Source organism: Callithrix jacchus, chromosome 11 (genome assembly GCF_049354715.1).
Source record: "Callithrix jacchus isolate 240 chromosome 11, calJac240_pri, whole genome shotgun sequence".
Classification (NCBI taxonomy): Eukaryota; Metazoa; Chordata; class Mammalia; order Primates; family Cebidae; genus Callithrix; species Callithrix jacchus.
Window position 1 is genome coordinate 61,188,156 of NC_133512.1, and position 7,542 is coordinate 61,195,697.

Here is a 7,542-nt window from a genome sequence, read left to right on the forward strand (position 1 = left end):
AACTCATCACACCTTTCATTTTAGTTAAATTATTTATATCATTGTCTGTAACTTCCATCTTGAATCTCAATACTACAGTGTAGACATTAAATACATTTATCTTTGTGGGGCCAAGAGAATGAGAAAGTATTTACATTCGCAAACTGGAATTGCACATAGCTTTGTCAACTTGCAATAATGGACAATTATAACAGTGTGCCAAGAGAACACCAATCATGAACTGAGCATGAAATATATCCTGTGAGTTGAACACTAATCTGTTTTATTTATAAATATATCATGTAGTAATTTTCTTTAAAATACAATATTGAAAGGAAATTAGCAACAGTTCTTTTATTCATAAGAGAGAAGTTACATACATTATCTATAAATAAAAAGTTTAAGGCAATAATGGAAAGAGCAGTATAAAGAGGAAAAATAATGCCAGCAGCACAGTGGATCTAGTGAAGGCTCATGTAGCAGTAGTTTTTTATATGTAATTTCACCTCCTTACCTCAGGGATAACCATCCTATTCTAGAGAGGCAATAAATTTTGCCAAAATAATCTGATTACTATTGTTGACTTAAAGGAATCATTTAAAATATCCTATTCTTTAAAATGTACTTTGACAACTGCTGAATAATTCCTTCTATATATTTGACTTGTTACCAAGTACATTACATATAGAGCAATAACTATTTAATTATTGGAATTTCTAAACCAATCCTTCTGTATACTTTCGATTACTTAATGTTAGCTCTAATTTTCTTTGACGTTGACTAAACATCATCTCAATAGAACCCAACATAGTCAAATACCCTTGCGATTAAAATATCAAAGTAAAAATATCCTGCTTTCATCAACCACTGTGCAAGGAGCTAAGCTCATTATATATTTTAAATCTTGCTATCCCAGAGCTCTCAGTGTTGCTGGGAGGAAAGAGGCAAGGGATTATGGTAGTTGGCCATCACATATAACCAGACGAAATTCTACATGTTGCTCAGATACTCGACTTATTAACCACCTTCAACTTGACTTAATGAGAATTTATAAGCTCTAATGAAATTAATTTTGATAAAAAAATAATGTTCAAAGCCAAGACTATAGTCTGAACTGACCATTTTATAGTAGTCTATTTCATGAATTCCATTTTGCCTCTGTCATCAAATAACTTGCTTATAAACCCAGAGTTTTGGAGAAACTTTCTCAATGCAAGGTACAAATTCCTCTTTTTAGACATTTATCTTTAAGAAAGTGTTTTACATGATTAAATATATTTTTAAGCCCTAAATCCATCACCTAATATCTACAAATTTCACAATTCTTAACCACAGATTTTTTTTGGTGTTTTTTGTTTTGTTTTGTTTTTGAGACGGAGTTTCGCTCTTGTTACCCAGGCTGGAGTGCAATGGCACAATCTTGGCTCACCTCAACCTCCGCCTCCTGGGTTCAGGCAATTCTCCTGCCTCAGCCTCCTGAGTAGCTGGGATTACAGGCACGCACCACCGTGCCCAGCTAATTTTTTGTATCTTAACCACAGCTTTAAGAAACAATGGCTAAAGAGCATTTATTCTGTTCCAGGAAGTGTGCTATAAATTTTACCTTTAATTGTATCTTTTGAACACTGTAAGAACCACATTAAATTTATTTTACTAATACAGTAATACTGTAAAATTACAACCCTAATTTTATAGATAAGGAAACTGAACCAAAAGGCACAGAGGTTAGGTAAACTTAAAATTTGGTCTAAGCAATCTCGCTTCACAGCCCATGCTGTTAATCAATACATTATTTCCTCCTAAGAGGTGACTAAGGAATATATAGAGTGAAGTAGTTTTATAATACTTGACACATAGATAGATGGTTGACAGATAGATATATTGCCTTAGAGTCCTTTAAATTTACTTAGATATTTCTATCATACATAAGCTTGACTGAGTTGCCATGACGTGATAGAAAATACTAGGTGGATGCTCTCTATTTTATCATATACTTGAGAAACTACTGAGCATCTGCTTTCTTCTTCCCAAAGATTTTCTGTTCCAAATATTGTTTATATGAACAAAATTTATACTGCAAATGAAAATGTTAATAACTCTGTTTAAATCTCATTTACATTTATTACCTAATATATGTAAATTTTACATTCCAAATATTCATTCCAGAAAGCTCCTCTTGTCATATCCAGGACTGAATGTTATTGAAAGAGAAATAAAAGAACCTACTCACCCTATATTAGATGATAGACAATAATTACAACCAAATTTAGAAGCCAACTAAAAACTTCTAAAAATTAGCAGTAAATATGAGTTTTAGCTGCCTCCTGCCATGCCTTAAACTTATTAAAGATACAGTATATGGGGAAATAGTTTCTTATCAGTTTTGTTTCTTAAAACTCTGTTTCAAAAACCTGATGCCTTTGCTGAAATTAACATTAGCCCTCCTAAAGCCTTACAGCCATCATCTAAAACCACGGCTCTCAAAGTGTGGTCTTGGGACTCTCAGGACCCTGTATAGGGATCTAGGAAGTTAAAACTACTTTCAAAATAATACTAAAACATCACTTGTATTTTTTTACTCATTCTTCCTTAAATGTACATGAAGTTTCATAGAGACTACATAATGTGTCATATCACAACAGAGTGCAGAAGGTAATGTGAGAATTCAGCTGTCTTCTATCAGTCAGATATTAATGAGAATTTCAAAAATGTGAAAAAAAATACCTTCTAAGAACTACAAGCTTTATTAGAAGTATATAAAAAAGCACACACAAAAAAAATGCCCTCATTCTTGCTAATTGTTTGTTTTATTATCACTATAGTTATTTTTAATAAAAATGTATTATGTATGTTAACAGGTATGGGGTTTTGCCATTTTTAGATTAATAACACATACATATATATTCAATTTTCCCAGATTCAATTACCATGATAAAGATATAAAGTATATACACAAACAAAAGCTCTTTTAAAAGTATAAAGGGGTCCTGAGAATGCAATGTTTGAGAACTACTGATGTAAAGTACCCATTACCTATTTTCTCTAGTTCTTTCTAGTCTTTGTGTTTGGCTTATTAACCATTATCATCCTTGGTATGTTGTTCCACTTTAGGTTTTCTGTTACTTCTTTACAAAGTCTAAGATATTGCAATGTCTTCTGATTCTTACTTGTGAACAGACAAATTAGTCTCAGTTAACAATTCCACCCTAGGAAATGATATATCAGATGGTGCTGGTACACAACAGACTTCACAGAATCTGTTCTGAAAAATGTCATCATGAAAGTCTAGAAGCTTTATTGTTAAAGAAAAAACTTCTTGGAATCTGAGAATTTTCATGTTGTTACTGTGTAAGATGATGAGTTTTCTTAAAATTATTCAGTCCCTTGGCACACCAGACTCAATACTGGGCCTTCCACAACTCCAATAAGGAATAAAGATTGGCCGAGACCATCAATGTGCTCTACTTGGAGTCTGGCCTTAATGACTCAATCAGAAGTCTTTCTCCACCTCTCAGCAGTCCTTAACACTCTTTTCTTGCTTCTCCTTTCTGAAACATTCTCTGTCTTTATAATTGTGCCACCACTGCCTCCTAAGTCAACTGTAATCTCTAATTACAACTATTTCTTGTTCATTTTTTGAACAAAAATCTTCCACTCATTTCCCCTCAGCCCTTCTCACTACCCACCCCAAGTGGTGTCCAGATATCAGCTATGTACAAATGACTCCCAAACCACAAGTGAGGCTTTGACTTAGTTTATCAGTACAAGACCACAGCTGTTAAATCACCCTGGATAAGTGTATCCTAGCTCCTCTCCTAACATACACAACCAAAATCATTACTTTCCCCACAAATAGCAAAACTTAAACTGTTTCTCTTACTCTATTCCACTGGGTCTCAATTGCGTGTGATTTTGCCCCCAGGGGACATTTGGCAATTTCTAGAGACATTTTTTGTTTTCACAACCAGAAAATGGGGTTTCTAGTGGCATCCAGTGGATGGACACCACTGATGCTGCAAATATCCTACAATATACAGGACAGACTCCCACAACAAAGAATTATCCGACCCACAGTGTTAACAGTGCTGAAGTTGCAACACGCTTCTTTTCCCATCACTTCCTCATCTCCCCCCCGCAGACAGGCAGATGATCCACATCTCTGGCATAGATGTTGACACCAGGAACCTGTATAAGCGGGATTTGAAAGTAAAGTGGCTGGAGGTTTTGGAGCAACAGAAACCTGAATACAGTAGAACAACCTACAAGATGAAGGTGAGCTTGGGAATCAAATGGACAATGACTAAAATCAGTGTTAAAATTGGAAGTTTTAACTGAAATATCAAAATATTAAAAATTCTGCATTGAAAAGGGGGAGCTAAACCATATAAAAATTTTTAATGAATCAGGTTAATGACTGATTCCATGATTCTCTCAAATATCTCAGCCTTATTGAAGTTTAAAAATAATCATGAAAGCAAAAGCAGAAACTATTTTGATACAGAAAATGTCTTTGTGGATTACTGCTTCCATCCTCAAGTCCCACCTCTTGAGGAACAAAGGAAATTTGATGGCTGCTTGTTCCTTATCGCAGGTTGGTGAGAGGAAGTTTATAGGGATTGCCTAGAGTCTGATGAGTCCTATGTGTTTTGGAGACATAGCAGCCTATTACTTGATTCATACTCAGAAAATCTAGAGATTGGGATAGTCTGGCCAGCATGTTCAGGAACATGTTACTGCTGAGTTATTATCTGCTAATTTATTATCTGCTGATTTATTGTCTGAGCCAATAATGTATTTATGTTTCCCATGGACCAGATGAGGGTCAGACAGCATGTGAGCTGTATTAGAGCCTCTCCTATAAGGACCGCCTGTGCTGAGACCTCAGCAAACAAGAGTTCAAGGTGAACCAAAGAATTGCTAAGAGCTTCAGAGGAAGTAAGTGACCAGCGAAAATAGGGAAACTTTTAACTGGATCAGGAGAACTGTAGATGAGATGATTCACAAGAGTTTCCAATAACTCCACCAAAATGCCCACTAAAGAATTGCAGCACTGTTTACAATAGCAAAGACCTGGAATCAACCCAAATGCCCATTGATAATAGACTGGATTGGAAAAATGTGGCACATATACACCATGGAATATTATGCAGCAATCAGAAATGATGAGTTTGTGTCGTTTGTAGGGACATGGATAAATCTGGAGAACGTCATCCTCAGCAAACTGACACAAGAACAGAAAATGAAACACCGCATATTCTCACTCATAGGCGGGTGATGAAAAATGAGAACACATGGACACAGAAAGGGGAGTACTAAACACTGGGGTCTATTGGGGGGGAAAGGGGAGGGCCAGTGGGAGGGGGAGGTGGGGAGGGATAGCCTGGGGAGAAATGCCAAATGTGGGTGAAGGGGAGAAGGAAAGAAAAGTACACTGCCATGTGTGTTCCTACGCAACTGTCTTGCATGCTCTGCTCATGTACCCCAAAACCTAAAATCCAATAAAAAATTTAAAAAAAAAAAAAGAATTAGCTTTTATCATCAGCCAGGCTCCAAGGGAGTAAAGTCATGTTACAATGAGAACAAAGGTACCAACTTTTGCATCTCCCTTTTCTCTCCTCTCTTCCCATTGGTCTAACAAATTGAAGGAAGAGAAGAAATGCTAGGAGTTGAGCTGCCAGCAGCCATTGCCAAGCAGACCCCAACTTGGGAAAGGGTAGTGGGAGAATGTTTTTATACTTTAAATCACATTCTAAGTTTTGTTATTTGACTACACATTCTCTTTATCTAATTGAGACAAGTCATTTAAAGTGGCTATAAATTTTTCTCTTACTTAAGGAAGAACAGAAAAGTTATGGAGCTTGTCCAAGTCTGCATTCAGTGGTAGGGAAAGTACTACTACTACTGATCAGTATTAAAAGATCACTGGGACATGGTTCTTTCATAGGGTTGCTTCTACGATTATAGACCCTGTATGTAGGTACCTCAATGTTCAAAGCACAAGCAGTGAAGCAGTTTAAAATCTGTATTCAAATCAAGAGATCTGGCACCAATCAGATTCACCAACAACACAAATGATTTTAGGAGGGAAAAGCTAAAGAAGAGAACAGGGACATTGTCTGAATTTTGGGAAGTCACTGAATGACCCCCTAGTGGGAGGGATATAAAAGCTGAGGAAATGTGCATATCACCCAAGTAGAAAACCCAGTTTCCACTCTGACTCCTGTCTCTCCTTTGCTGTCCATATGCAGGCAGTTGTCAAGTCCAATTGAGTCCACTTCCACAATATTTTGCATCAATCCCTCTCTGTTCTCACTGCCCTCCTCGCTTCTTTCTCACATTCTTATTCCTGGATCCCCTAGCTTGAACTTGTTTCATAAGATCTAACTGTCATCTTATCAATCTATCAGTCATTCCTCACTCAGCTTCAAGAGCAATAGATACTCTTAAAGCAACAGTTCACATATATCATTCCCTAGCTGGGCAACATTTTAGAGCATCTATTTTAGGGGATAAAATCTAAACACTTTAGCATGGCATTCAGCCTCCTTCATGATCTAGTCACTTTCTCTCTCTTTCTCTCTCTCTCTCTCTCTCTCTCTCTCTCTCTCTCTCACACACACACACACACACACACACAAATGTTATTACCATGCTAGACTGCTTGACATTGCCCAAATAGGCCATAAATTTTCTTGTCACTGTGATTTTTCTCATATTTTGACTCTAATCTGAAATATTCTTTCGACTACATCACCCTGCATACACCTACTCCTGCTTTTGAAATCTTAATCATTGTTCTAGGCCCAGCTTATATTAGAGTTCTGCCAAACATCATCTGGTCCCCAAATCAGAATATTATTCCTTCTCTTTGTTCCAGCTGTTTCTTTTATTGCATTTATTTTCACTGCTTATTATAAGTCAGAGTATGACTTATAATATAGTACATCTCCTCCACTAGTTAGTAAATCTTTGGATGCCTTGCCTATAATAAACAGTCAATAGATGTTTGTTGAACTGAATTAAATGCTACTGACCAGCCTTGGGAGGTAGGAGAAAGAGGCCTTAGAAGCCGGCACAGGGATGTCAAGGAGTTCGAAGGCAGTGCTGGGCCTCTCGGCAATGATGCTGATGGCAGCCACAGTGGCTAGCACGCATCTGGAGCAATGGCAGGACCAGCAACAGCTTCATGTTGGAGTGATCAGAGACACTGAGAGACAAAATCAGAAAAAAGTAAACATTCATCTCTGGGGAGAACAGATTATTTTAACTGAGCAACTTAAAGCAGAAAGATAGAAGATGTTATTGGGAAAAGGATTTCAAAAAACATAACTTGAAATGAATGTGAAATATCAATGGGACAGATGACACTGTGTGTGTGTGTGTGTGTGTGTGTGTGTGTGTGTGTGTGTGTGTCTGTCTATGCCTGATGACAAAGAATAGTTTAGTGGTATCTTAATCTTTTTTTTAGTCACTTTCTTTTTAACTTGATGAAATAAAGGACAGTGGATCATATATTCTAAGTTACTGTTTTCAAAGTTCCTTATGTCTGAATAAAGAAGTATG

General features: G+C 36.7%; 1 pseudogene; it reads left to right on the plus strand.

Annotated features, from left to right (window-relative positions):
• The first annotated feature begins 6,993 nt into the window (after positions 1 to 6,993).
• On the plus strand, positions 6,994 to 7,280 carry LOC118143862 (protein PET117 homolog, mitochondrial pseudogene; annotated as a pseudogene).
• Positions 7,281 to 7,542: the final 262 nt, after the last annotated feature.